This window comes from Podarcis bocagei (genome assembly GCF_964188305.1).
Source record: "Podarcis bocagei genome assembly, chromosome: 6".
Taxonomy (NCBI): Eukaryota; Metazoa; Chordata; class Lepidosauria; order Squamata; family Lacertidae; genus Podarcis; species Podarcis bocagei.
This window is the reverse complement of record NC_138130.1, coordinates 55,697,668-55,712,598: the sequence shown is the minus strand read 5'-3', so window position 1 is coordinate 55,712,598 and position 14,931 is coordinate 55,697,668. Positions and strand designations below refer to the sequence as shown.

Sequence of the window (14,931 nt, the reverse complement as noted above, 5' to 3'; positions counted from 1 at the left end):
GTAGTCTCTTACTCCTATCAGTCCCAACCAGATAGCCAATGGTCAGGGATGATGGGAGTTGTAGTCCAATAACATCTGGAGGGCCATATCCTTGGGTAACAAGATAACACATGTGAAGTTCCTGGAATTCTCTCAAGTGCTATAGAAATGCTAAAGTAAAGTGATTGGGTGATTAAATGCAACAAGATGATTTGTTTGAAGGGAATTGGCTATTGGGTTTATTGCTCTCACATCAAAGTCCACCAAAGAAGACTTACAACATTGCAGATCTGCCATTAAAAGCCACAATCCAATACAGAGTTAAGCATGCTTGATCCCACTGAAGGCAAACAAACTTAAAGCGCACTTTGGTCTGTGTTAGCCATTGTTTTGATAATTGAACAGGGACCCCCTACATTACTACACACACATTAAACTGCAAGACCAAATCAGTCATTATCCATCTTTCCATATATTAGGTACAAGGAGAAGATTTCCAAAGATAGAGAATGCTGATTCTCCCAACCCTTCCATGCAGACAGGCATCCTCATCAACTAAGTTTTTTATTCTATTTTCCTGGAACGCTTTTTTATTTCCGAATTAAGCTCCATACTATATACCAGGGTTTCTCAAACTTGGGTCTCCAGCTGCTTTTGGACTACAGTTCCTATGATTCCTGACCACTGGTCCTGCTAGCTAGGGATGATGGGAGTTGTAGTCCAAAAACAGCTGGACACCCAAGTTTGGGGAACATTGCTATATATGAAAGAACTATGAAAAATTAAATTTAACCACCAAAGTTTTAGGCTTTATGAACTTCATAGTTTCACCATTAAATACAAAGTACCTTGTAAGACAACAGATTGCAAATTTAAAATTAGATTCTGGTGGGAGGCTGTTAGCATGAAATCTGTATTTTCTGCTCACAGCCAAGCTTTAATACTGTGAAAATGGGATGAAAGATCCAACCAATAGCATGCCCTTTGTTTCCAAAAACAAACCAGCCATCCACTGAAATAGAATTTACCTTGTTTGGGCTCAAAGCACACGTAACAGCAGGAGACTAATTTCTCTAAGCCCAGCTCTGCCATAGTCACCTCCAAAGTCAGGGCCAAGGTAAGATTTTTGGAGCGAAAGGAGTATGCAGGAAAAATATCTGAATCAACCTGGCAGCTGCCATTTAGAACATGGCAGGGAACCTGTGGCCTTCCAGGTGATGTTGGACTCCCAACTCCCAGCAGCCCGATCTAGCATGGCCAATGGTCACAGGTGATGGAAGCAGCCCAGCAACATCTAGAGAGCCACAGATTCCTACCTCTTCCCTATAGCCTCTTGCAATAGGTGCTTTACAGTTACATCAAGAATATAGGAATGTGTGCCATGTGTAAGTGCCTACCCCGCCTGTCCTCTAAAAAGCAAAATGAAACCGAGCCCTCCACCATTCCTCTCTTCATTATAAAATTAGGAAAAGACCTACATTTAAAGAAATGGATCTGCCGGCATCACATTTAAATTGTGCCTCAATCTGATGAATCATATAAAATAAAGCACTATAGTCTGTATTCATCAAAGTCTTCTTGATTGTGCACATACTCCTGTTCCTTAAATTTATTTTTAATATCCTCTGCAAATCCAAATTAACTTAATTTGCTCATTTATTCATCTACTTTAAATATATACCCTTATAAACCTGCAGTAGTTTTAACCTTTCTAAAGTCTCTTATTACTCGGCACTTCACAAGAAACCATAACAAAGCATATCACAGGTGTGGGGTTTTTAAAGTTATAAATCTATGGCCAGATACTTTGTTTCATAATCAACACATTGAAGTATAAAATGCATTTGGGAAACGTCCTGCAGGCAATTCAAAGCAGAAAACAAAGGGAAGGAGGGAATAAAGGATCTCATCAGTTGCCACCAAATGGAAATTCCAGTTCTCCTATACTGCTCAACAGGTAGACTGGTAAGCCACATTCTCCTCCCAAAACTGCACACCAGGGAGCAAATTCCCATGCAAAATGCTTAAACATACATACCTTACAAGGCAGCACTGGTATGCTGCACTTTCTCCAAAAGAAATGTGGGATATAGATGTATATAACTGCAAATGCTATTAAAATGAGCAGTTACTGGAACTGCAGAATCTGTCACCAGCTGCCACCCAATGACTCCATTACTGTCTTGTCGGAGCCTGTGAATATATGCCAAAAACCTGTTGGGGAAGAAAAGAGAGAGAGAAGCAAAGGAAAAGGATTAGCCAGTCTGGATATAAAGTTCCACTTTAGTAATTTACTGCGTGGAAATGACAAGAATCAACATTAAACTGTATAATAATTACACTTGTATATTATTAGAAGTGTGTGCAGGCAGGGAAATGATTAGGACATTATATAGAGGTACGCCCTGTCTGCTTTTCAAAATGAGGTACAGTATACAGTCATGGTTATTCCATGGGAAATTTATAGAAGAAACGGGATATTCTTGCAAATTTGCATCCTTCGCTTAAGAAGGGCAAAGCAGAGGGGAAGCAAAACTGATACAGATAGAGGCAGACAAACGAAAGAGGGTCCTATCCAGAGAAGTATTTTTCAGCCATCTTCATAAATTCTTGTACAAGGAGGCTGTCTATGAACCAACCTCAAAAAGCAAAGAAAAGGAGACATGAAAGCACTCTATTGAAAATGTCTTTATGCATTGACAAAAGCTCAGAATACAAGCTGAATTTTAAAAGGGCGGCAACTGAAGGAACTGGTTTAACTGGATTCTTTGAAAAGAAATTACACAATTAAATACATAGCTACCAGTACAGGCCCCACTGACAGAATGAGACACAAGCAACAGCCTGGTTTTCCACCTATTTCTGTATTAAAGGCAGTAGGTAAGTGATGGAAGTGCATTATTCAAAACAAAAAGAAAGCAACGTATCATTCACCAATAGGGCATTAAAGTCACTGGCATTTCAGAAAAAGATACCTGTTTCTAGAGTGATAGACACAGTAAGTAGGAGGGGGCAATCTCATATGAACTCACTGAGTCTTGATGGTTCTTAAAAGTGGGAAAAACAAAAACAAAAATTAAAATAAGCTTACACTCCTCTGTTCAGCCTTGCTCCTCATTTACAGGGATCAGAACAAGAAGGAAGAGGGTTAGTGCCATTTTGTTTACTTCCTTCTGCTCTGTGCTTCTCTCCCCTCATCTTTCTTTAAGCTGCTGTTGAGCTCTGAGTCTGAAAAGGAGTTTATGTGTTGCCTAGAAGCTGGCAGAAATTAATAACATGAAGCTCCTGTACAATGAAACAGGCTCATTATCACGCCAGCTGCCAATAATTTACTAGGCTAGATTCCCAATAGCAAACAAAGGTCCTACAGGCAACTCTTCTTCCAACTGCATCTTGTATTCCGTCTTTTTTGTTTTAAAAATATACTTGAAAAGAAAAGGCATCGACTTGCGGAAGGGGGGTGGTTTTAAAGCAATGATAACTATGTCCATAGACTGTAATATTGTTCCAGTAAACTCTTCCATGACAATGGCTCAGTTCTGATGAAACTCAAACTATAGTTTGGTACTATTTGAAAGCTTCAGGTGTGTCTATTTTCCTGTCCTCCTCCTTTTATGTACACTACAGTGGTACCTCGGGTTACATATGCTTCAGGTTACATACGCTTCAGGTTACAGACTCCGCTAACCCAGAAATAGTGCTTCAGGTTAAGAACTTTGCTTCAGGATAAGAACAGAAATCGTGCTCTGCCGGCGCAGCAGCAGCGGGAGGCCCATTAGCTAAAGTGGTGCTTCAGGTTAAGAACAGTTTCAGGTTAAGAACGGACCTCCGGAACGGCTTAAGTACTTAACCCGAGGTACCACTGTACTATGATTTCCTTCCACCATGGAAGTAGAACCAAAGTTGGAAGGTTCAGAGGTAATGAGAAACTATGGGTTTGGCACAAACCAGGAAAAGGAATCTCAGAATGCAAGGAGGAGGAAGAAGGCAAGTAGGCGTGTTTGCACCCAAGACTCATTCACATACTGCTAATCCTGTTCAGTGTTATATTTATTTATTTATTTATTTCATGAGATTTATACAGCACTTGACTGTAAAGAACCTCAAAGTGGATTACAAAAAACAGTTTGGTACATCTGAACCAAACCAGTATTTGGCAAATAAAGAGGAGATATCTTACAGCACAATCCTAAGCATGCTGACTCAGAAGGAAGTCCCACAGAGTTTAACTGGAACGTACCGTATTTTTTGCACCATAACACTCACTTTTTTCCTCCTAAAGAGAAAGGGGAAATGTCTGTGCGTGTTATGGAGGGAATGCCTACGGGTGGCATGCCTACGGATTTTCCTCCTCTAAAAACTATGTGCGTGTTATGGTCGGGTGCGTGTTATAGAGCGAAAAATACGGTAATCTCTTGTAAGTATGCATAAGATTGAATATTTAATTTTCAACATTTTGTTCTAATAATACCATTCCCTTTCTATGAAGGCTTGGCCACATTACCTAAAAGCCAGAGACACAAGCACTGCAATGCTTCAGGTTCAAGACTTTGGAATTTCAAATCACGAAGAAATGATTTTGAACACCCAGGAGGAAGCAGATTACTTGCCGCTCCTGTTTTTCACCTTCATTGTTTTGTGGTCGTTTCTGAATTGCAAGCTTCTGTTGGATTTTGTTTTCAATTGCTGCACTGTACATACCGTGTCAAGAGTGAAACATGAATGCTTCCACATAAGCTAAGAAATAAACCCTGCTTGGAAATGGTACTGTCTGGCTCTCAGAACATGTTCCTTGAGATTGCTAGGAACTCAGCACAGAGTCGTAACAGCTATCAATTAAACATGTCTGAAAAAGAGCACACACTAAAACTTTTGCGGACAACTTGCCTTTCTGCCAGCAACTAAGCTTCCGCTTCACAAGGTGGGTCATGTTGCTTCACCTTCACGAATATAGCTCTAGGAAATGCCAGTTTCAAAAGGCAGGTTTCACTATAGGAGGTCCTAGCAAGGAACATGCCTCAAAATAACCAATTCTGGTGGGGAAGGGGAAACCTCTCAATGAGTGGAGCAACATTCCAATTAGACCAAACAGCTGAGTTCCTAAGAGAGAGGGTTTTAATATGGCAACTGGCAATTCCATTTAGCTGGAGGGCAACTTTGCTCAGCTGCTGTGCTACAGTATATTGCCATCCACATCCACTGAGCAGAGGATCCCATTCAGAAGCAAGCACACACCGTTGCCTCCCCAGTGGTCACCAGTTTACATCACAACAGCTGTGTTCATTAAGGCAAATGCAGCACTGCCCCACTTGTCTCAGTCTTGATTCCTCCAAGCCCACTTGCCTTCTTACACACAAGCTATCTGCTTCTTCAGTCAAATGTTGCTTCTCGTGGAGTTCAAGAGGCATGAGGATGGGGACAAAAAATTAGCTCTGCCTCTCTTGGCTCAGACTCCACCTACTGCTGGTCTCCTTGCTTCCCACACCACGCATCGCCAAAGAGCACCAGCCACCATTGAACAGGGGTCTTTAGACATTTCCGGGGACCACCAGCATCAACCGTTCTAAATTTCAAGTGATGAGCAGCAGTGACTAAGTCAGAATCTAGATGTCATTTCAGAAAGGTTGGTTTATCCCCTCATTCTCCTTAATACCCAAAACGCAAATTGTGATCTTCTAGTGAAAAATCTGTATTCCTTCCTCCAGCCAAGCATGTCTATGATTGCAAGTGCTACTTCTGCTACAGATATCAAGATTATGAGTACTCTTGACTAGGTTCATATATCACTTGCATTCTCCAATATGTTTTTTAAAACATATTTAATCTCTCCCTGTCCCCCATTCTTAGGCTAAAAGCTCCCAGCTACACTTCTCCAGCACAGCACCTATTTTACCAACTGAAAAATATGAGAAAATGAGAAAGCTAGAAGCAGCAGTTACACACTATTTAGTATGCTTTTTTCTTTTCTCACCTTAGTTATTGGCTGTGCATGAGCACTCCTGCCCCACACCCCGTTTTTGAGCACATGTGTAACTTGCTTGTCTGCAGCAATGAAATGTGATCTCCTGGATCCCAGCTAAGCTCCTTAAAAACAAGGCAACTTTGCCCCACAGTGACTCACATCAGGTTAGTGTTTGTTTGATTGATTGATTGATTGCACTATCAGTACATGGTGCAGCCTAGAACCAAGAAAGAAGGTGGTTAACTTTTCAGCCACCTCAAGAAGCTCTGGGATGATAACACATTTTGGAATGCTGCTGTGTGGGAGTAGGTGGCTACATCTGATAAATTTTCACACAAAAATATTATGCTACAAAATTGGTATCATTTGTGGTTGAAGCATATGGCTGAGGTGTTTGAGCTAATGGTGAACAATTATTCTTGGTAAATGCGATGCAATGTGAATCAGCGTAAAGACTCTTATTGTTAGGTATGTCACTGCAAACCAGTTTATATAAAACTAGAAAATGTCTGGCTGTCCAAGTCCAAAACTGACATGTATCACTGAGTTCTTTATACCTCCCCCCACCTCATCTCTTCATAAACTATATTCACAGGTTTTTCACTCGGTGAATTATTATCATTATTATGTGTTTATTTATACCGCACCTTTTTTCCTTGACAGTAATTGGTCTTTTAAAGTTCCCCGTTGCAACACAGATGGACACATATACAAAACACAAACACCTAAACTTGAGGTGAGGGGGGAATGTATCAAAAAGTAATTTTATAGATATTTATTTGGGCTGTGTGGAAGGCAACTTTCTTTTTCAGCCATAGTAGTTGTTTTTAAAGGAACCTTCACAAACAAAGAAGCACATAAACCTGTCAAATAAATTATTCCTCCAGCATGAGCATCAATCCTACACAAATTCTATAATTAGAAATATAATTATCCCTCTCAAAAGACCTTGTATCTCTATGTAAGTGACAGGTCACATCCTCCAAACAACAATTAAAACTAGCAAAATCAGAAACGGGAATTAATAGCAACCTATAAAGAGCACAGCACATAGGCGGGCACCACAGCAGGGGACACCCCCTGTACAAATGCTCTTTTGAGTGCAGGGTGCGTGTTTGTGCATAAAAATGATACCAAACTCTAGAAGAATGCATTGAAGAAAGCGAGAACTCCAAAGACAGAAGTTACAAAACATGGGAAGCAACACCACAGTAGAAAAAAGTGAAGTGCGGCAAGACTGGGTACTGTACTTTGATTCTGGCCAGTGGTTCAAAGTGCAAAACAAACCTCCCAACCAGTGGCGTAAAAAGTTCAGGTGGTACCCGGTGCAGAAAATTTCTTCTCACATTGAATTTATTTAATTTTTTTGCCTGAAAAAATGGTTTGGCTTTATTTCATATTTTGAGGGGGAGCCGGAGCTGTTGAACTTTTCTGGGGGAAGCCCAAGTTGTTGAGCCCTTCAGCTGGGGGGGAGCCAGCAGGAGGACCATTTTGGCAGCGCGGCAAAGCCACAGCATCTATCACACCCGGGGCGGACTGCACCCGCCACACCCACCTTGCTCCGCCCCTGCTCCTAACCAGTAAAGAACATTATGATCACTAACCACCATGGCTATGTTCTTCCTTCAGGGTTAGAGACAATATGCCTCTGAATACGCGTTGCTAAGAACTCCAGGTGAGGAGAGCTCACAGGTACCTGGTTGGCCACTATGGAAACAGGATGTTGGGCCTGATGGGCCTTTGGCCTGACCCACCAGAGCTTTTTTTATAGTCAGGTACAAGATACTGGCATCAGGCTTTGCAGTAGTATGGGAGTACTACAATAAACCAGAAGCTTTAAGAGTTAAATAATAATAATACTATATTTCAGGATGCTGCCACGGGGAAAGAAACCGGGTTGTTTGTTTTTTAAAAGTGGAACCTGGGTCTCAGTTCTACTATCTAAGAAGCCTTCCTTCTTAACAGTGTGGAGACAATATTGCAGCACTCCAGTAACATGGGGAAAGGCAGTCAGATTATTATTTACTTCATATTATCTGTTGTTTTAAGTAAGAGGAACAGCTACTGACGGGAGTAGTGCTAAATGGGGATGAATAAATAAGGGGTGGGGACTAGAAGGCAACAGCGGCTTCAACTGATTTTTTCTTTTCTTCCTACTGGCTCAACTGCTCTATAATAAAATACCTATATATTTCTAGGACAGCCTCAAGGTCTTCTCTGGCTCTCCCTCACAGAATTAGTCTTTACCAGGTGAAGAATCAAATAACTGTTCCCTGCTAACTGGTGGCACTGAAGATCAGCACAGAATCCCATGTCTTTTTCCTGCCCTTATTGGGTACTTTCACTATCTGAGTTCAAAATGAGTATCCGGGGTTAGTAATGTGCCACACACAGCAGTATTCCTGGGCCTTGCAACAAATTCTTGCAAACTGAAAAAAACTGTTACTGGCTGAACGTTAAAAGCAGAGTAGCGCAAAAATGTTTGGGAAGAGTCCAGGATTTATCCTTCTCTGCCCTTAATATTAAGATATGAGAAAAAACTATGAGAAACCATGTAGCATCCTAATTCCAGGGAAGCAAACAACAATGTATTACAAGGAAGAGCAAGTGCTGGGGCTATCTGTGAAATTAGAGGAATCTTTTTTGCCCTGGGGCTCTCTGTGTTGCAAGATCAGGATTCCAGAACCTTGCTCCCCACCCCCCCCCCCACCCCTGGCTAGTCCAATCTTATTCTTGTCTTTGTTGCTCCCAAGAGTTAGTAACATTTTCTCTTTCAGGTATTAATCAATTTAACTGCAAATGTTATTAAGAGCGTACTAGGTGTTATGAGGAAAATTCACAAACCACTTTGTGCTGGAATCATGCCACTGTTCCAATTCCTCTATGCCAGTTCTGTGAATTGGACAGTGTTGTTTGTATGTGATATTTTCCCAAATGTCCGAACTGTTCATGAAGGCTTTAATTAAGAGTTCTGTGTAGTTATTTTTGCAACTGCCAGCAAGTAACTATAAAATTCTGCCTAGCTCAATTCTAATATTCTGGTACACAGTGTCACTGCAGAACCAAATGTGCAGAAAGGTGTCTTGTGGACGTTCCATTGTTTATTTCAACAGGGCTTCTACAGATGAATGTTCAGAATACATTCTGAACCAGAGAGTTCAGAATACAAGACTCTTTTTGGGTGCAATCCTTACTGGACGCTCCTATATGTGCAATACTCAAGTTTTCATTTTAGAAAAACAAATACATAGTGCACTGCTTTATGCTGAGCGAACTGATACTAAATCAAAGTATTAACATTTTTTCATTTGCAATGAACACTTAGCATCCCACTCCTAAATATATTTATTTAGAAGCAAGGATTGCCAAGAACAAGGGGGAAATTTTATACTTTCATATAGAAAACAGCACACAAGCTACCTTTAAAAACCTTTATTGGTGAACAGCCCTAATATCACTAACTATGATGACTATACGCACAAGTATTTCACTGTGAGTCTATGTGATGAGGGGCTATAGTTAGTCACAACTTCCCAACATATGTACATATAGTGAAATGCATATAATAATTATATATGGCCACAAACAACAGATTATTTTCTACAAAGGAAATGCTTTCTGCATAGGGATTTTATCATATTTGAACCAGCTCTTAAAAGTTAATGGAGCTTTCTCATAGGCCTGTTAGAAGCGGGAGGTAGCAGAATTTTAGCTAATTCACTGAGCTATGTTACTTGAAAAATACAGGGCATTATCCAGCCAAAGTTAGGCACTTTATAGTCCTATCAATTTCAATGGAAGAATTAGGAGTGTAGAAATGAATTTATCATCTAAGCTGAGGCTGCCAAAAACTGACATTTACATTAGATGTAGATTCTAAATTGAGCAAAGTTTTACTGCTGTGACAAAGTTTTATTAGCAATTTTGAAAAATTCTACCATGTTCAGGCATATAAGGGGGCTGGAAAAGGTAGAATCAAGAACAGGTTGAGTAATAGTGCAGATCTTTCCTTTACCTTCTGTAGCTATATCAAAACAGTACACTCTATCTATACTACAAAAAGTTCTTCATGGGTTCAGAGATCTCTCATGTAACTTTACAATTTGTATCTGTTATCTTGATAAGTAATCCAAATACTGGCTGCTCACATTGCATCTGAAAAGTAGCATGTCACTCTGAAAAACTACTGATATCTTAGAAGATTAACAATAAATCTGGAACTCTTTAGGGTACCCACAATACTTTTTTTTATTCTGTTGCAGCAGAGTGAACAAAATAGCGTGACTGCCTCTCTGATATTTTTAGATAAAGTGTTACTGAGTCAAAGAGAAATGCATGAACAGAAGTTGCAGAGCAACCATTTCACCTGCACCTGATAAGTTACTTGCAAATTATGCAGTCTAGTTGAGAACAGGGCCAGCTTCCTGGAATTTATGCAAATATGCAAACCAGCTGAAATCTACAAGCGATTGTTGCACCCTTTTTTAATTGATTACGGTCAAATGTTGCAAATTGATGTGGTAGCTTGCAGAATGATACTTAATATTTTGCTCACTGGATAAAACCTGCAATTGGAGGTGGATGCTAGAAAACCCTGTAGGACTGCCCATTTATAAATGAGTTATATACTCAGGGAGGGGGAGGGAGTACAAGGTGCTGTCCCTTTGAATCAATCTGCAAAAGGTATGGAAAATTTCAGAGCTGGCTTTCTGTCCTAAAATCGGAGTTCAGGCAAGGACTCCAAGCAAAACACAGACGCTCTTGCTTTGATTTCAAACTGTGTAATATACCCAATGAATCCCACACCACCAGCGGGTGACATCTGTAAAACTGTAATTAACTACTGGTATTTGAACAGTGCTCAGAATAGCTAAAGTCACTTCTTGATGCTTCTTGTGACTTTGTGGGGGTGGTTTGAAGAACAAAAGATGACGTTCTAATATCCTACTTCACACCATTAGAATGTGGAAAGATCGTGGTAGTTCTCCATTCTTGTTCACAATAATGTGTTGAAGGGTTTATCACATATCATCCCAATTTTTAAAACAGCAGGAGAAAGCACATATTGCAAGTTTCTCTGTGTGAATGCATCCCTTCAGTGCAAATTCCTTGACTCACATATTCTTTTCATTGAAATTAGTCAGTGGGACAGTCCACATTTTTTCATCTGTATATTAGAGCACATTTATTAACATTTTATTATGTTATTCTTCCCCTGTCCCCAAAAGAAAAACAGCTTTGGGAAGAGGTGACATTTGAGGAGGCATTTATTTTAGTTAGACCATTTCCACACTGCTTAAACTATAACAAAATCTCTAAGTGGAATACAATTCTTTTTAAGGTTACCAAAATGCACAATGAAACCATGAATACAAATTACTAATAAATATATGCAGATAGCATTTCTTTATCCTTTCAAAAAACTTGGGAAGCTGGGATAGCTGGGTTGGTAAAGCATGAGACTCTTAATCTCAGGGTTCTGGGTTCGAGCTCCTTTTTGGTCAAAGGATTCCTGAACTGCAGGGGACTGGACTAGATTACCCTCATGGTCTCTTCCAACTCTAAGATTCTATCTCCACTTATGACTTCTCAGCTTCCTGCCTCTCACTCAGGGCCCCAACAAACTCAAAGATCACTCCCCCCAAATCCCACCCTGGAACCTGCTGACATACTAGTCTCCCACTCTTTTCTTGCTTTTTATGGAAAGGAACAAAGGTAGATGTAGCGTCCTCAGGCTGCTCACAGCTATGTTCAGCTGCTCTCAGCACACCCAGTTCCAGGCTACAGCAGGTTTGTCCTGGCGAGTTTCCTATGGAGTCTAAAGCATCGGTAGGCAAACTAAGGCCCGGGGGCCAGATGCGGCCCAATTGCCTTCTAAATCCGGCCCGCAGACAGTCCAGGAATCAGTGTATTTTTATATGAGTAGAATGTGTCCTTTTATTTAAAATGCATCTCTGGGTTATTTGTGGGACATAGGAATTAATTCATTTCCCCCCCCCAAAAAAATATAGTCTGGCCCCCCCCCCCACAAGGTCTGAGGGACTGTGGACCGGCCCCCTGTTGAAAAAGTTTGCTGAACCCTGGTCTAAAGGGTGGCAAATAGAACACCGCTCACTCAGTTTTTTCTCTGGCACCTCTGCTCACTTCTCCACCTCCAGCTACTTTCAGCTGGGGGTGGGGGCTTTGCTTAAGCTTCCACTCAAAACTATACTCTCTTTTATTCACCCTGCCAGGCACCCTGTAGGGGATGGAACAAGAGGGGTGAGGAGGGGCAATTTTCCATGAAGAAACAGCAGGTGGTGAAAACATAAAGACCCCCCCCGAGTTTCTCTGCACAAGATCTCCTCTTTCCAGAACTGTTCTTTCTTTAAAACAGAACCGTGTCAGGGTTCCATTACATGTGTTCATGCATAACGTATAGTTAACAGCCAACATGTGTTTAATTCCCATTCATTTCAATCACGCTTAAGACTGGATGGAGATTTGGGGCCTCTGATTTCAATCAGCCCTGCCATCAAAAGGCAGTGTGCGACCAAAGGTCCACAGAAACAGTGGGCTTTCCATTGGTGGAGTTGTTTGAAGATGACAGATCCTGAGATGAATGAATGACAGAGCACCAAGCAAGCAAAATAGTCTCTCCGGAATGATATATGGCTGACCTCTCAACAAACAATTGCCATACAGATAGATGTTTTGCTGGTTTCAAAAGCAGCTGCATGCCAGAAAGTGCCTGGTGAAACCTGATATTTAAATGCATGCATCTTATCTATATTTACTGAGGGAATGATAAAGGAATTCTATTACCATCTTTTGCATAGGCCTTAACATGCCTCAACACATTTTGAAATTTTGAAACAAAACCATATACAGGATTGTTGACTGGATATTCTGATGCACAGGACATTCCCCCTCACCCTCTGTGTTATTTGAGAAGCTTACCTAAAGCTACACTGCTAAATATGGTGTCTACAGACTTAGCAAAAGGTAAACCAGACATAATATTTTCATGCAAATACCTCCCTCGGGCAGTGTAAGGATGTTTCAAATTAAGAAAGAGAGGTGTTTGCACATTCTGAAAGGGGCAAATGGATGCATGCTTTATATAGTTGTATACACGTATGTATATCCATGAACTTACTGAAGTTCTGCTTGGGAAATCATGGTAAACTGGTATGCTTTGTTTTTATTTTGCCACATAATTTTTGTATCCTTCACAATAGGAAAACACATACAAGTAATTGGGGGGGGGGATATTTGTTGCCTCAATTTCCTGTTGAAATTGACCATAACAGTAAAATCCAGACACTCCTATGAAGTGCAGAGCAGCCCTCTTAAAATCTACAAGATTCCTCCAGTATAATTAGCTTCCAGACAACAGCCACTGCCATTTGAAAAATGCAATCTATATGTAGGTACAGGGTTAGTCATTGTTGGTTTGTTTTTAAAAGAAGGCGATTAGGTGAATTAGATGCACAAATGCCTTCTGTATGGGGAAAACAGATTTTTATCCAGCAATTCTACAATGTGGGAGTACATTACAAGGGCACTGCCAAAGCTATTAAGTTTGCGGTAAGCTACTCTCCTGGTTGCTTGTGACCAGTATTAAAAACTGGGATAGAAAAGCTAGGAGCCAAATGACTCGTTGGACCTGGGGTGTGGCTGCCAAAACAGAATGTCTAGTAGCCATTGGGGGCGGGGACAGTTTTTATTTATTATTTTGATAAGCATGAACTAATACACAGTTCACATTAGAGACACATTGTTAATATCACATTTTTATCAGAAATTGTTAATACATGTTTAATTTTGTGTTTAGAATAAAAATATTGGTACCATACTTCAGTTTTCAAAACACTCTACTCTTTATTGTTAAACTCCTTAATATATAGTCTGTCTTTAACTTATACTTTGGGAGTTCAACGCACATTCTTTTCAGTAATCCCTGAGTGTCAGCCAGGTGCAAAAAATGCCACCCAGACTTTTTGAGGTCTTGCAAATGGGAGAATCTTTAGGCGCAAAATGCGTCTGGTGACCTGCTAATTTTGAACCCTGCTTGTGTCAAGAAAAAAATATTTAGAAAAGTTGTTTCTAAACAGCAGGCATGTACCGGTATGTGTAGGCAGGGCATCTGTTGACTTAAGGCCAAACTAGATACCTGGTGCATGAAGACCGTGATTTTGAGAGGAAAAGGAGAGGGTGGGGGATAGATACACCAGCCATTTCTCTTCTGCAGCTGTCCCTCACCCCCCCCCCACACAATGCCAAACATTTGTCTGGGAATCAGAGTGGAAGGAGTGGTTGCAGGATAACCAAGACGACAGGGGAAGGATTGGAGAACCCCATACCTACTTGCATACCTCTACAAACCATAGCTTCACCCACTGCCTTTTTCAGCTAGGTTCCCAGACTCAGGGTCTGCTGAAGCATGCCCTATTTCAGCCCTTATCTGCAAGGCTGGCTTTACTCTCTAGACATTCCTATGTGAAAGGCTGTACATAAGTTTGCAAGCTAGGCCACAATGAACCTGTGAGCACAGCAGTACAAGTTCAGCATTGTTTTGCTCGTATTTAGAACCGGGCAAATGTCATCCAAAAAAAACCATAGTGCTCATAACCCTCAATAATTACAATGCTGTCTGCAAATTAGTTAGTATTCTGATCTGTTTCAACAAAAGCAACCATCAATAAATATAAGCTCAGATGCTCCATGGCAACTCTAAAATACAAGCTAACTAATTAAATCTCTTACTACTCATAACTACTGAGCTGTAATTGATGGGTTTCAAGGAGCATTATACATAAAGAAACATTCTCACAATAATTTATAACTTGTAAGGCACCGACAGAATACTTTGGGTGATCATGAAGTGCACAGCCTGGAGGCTGAAAACACAAAGTTTGGCATGAAAAATGGCTAATGACTCTCTAAAGATAACTAATTAAACTCACAAAGTGCATTTTAAAAAAATTAAATGGTAATATCATATAATC

The 14,931-nt window shown here is 40.6% G+C and overlaps 1 protein-coding gene across 10 annotated transcripts in view; it reads right to left on the bottom strand.

The window, feature by feature from the left end:
- TIAM1 (TIAM Rac1 associated GEF 1) overlaps positions 1–14,931 on the bottom strand; it is a 188,159-nt gene that overhangs the window by 87,870 nt on the left and 85,358 nt on the right. For all 10 annotated transcript variants that reach the window (XM_081199515.1, XM_081199513.1, XM_081199520.1 and 7 more), the window contains one exon: positions 2,018–2,193. The gene's annotated coding sequence lies outside the window, so the exon portion shown is untranslated. The remainder of the gene's footprint in view (positions 1–2,017; positions 2,194–14,931) is intronic.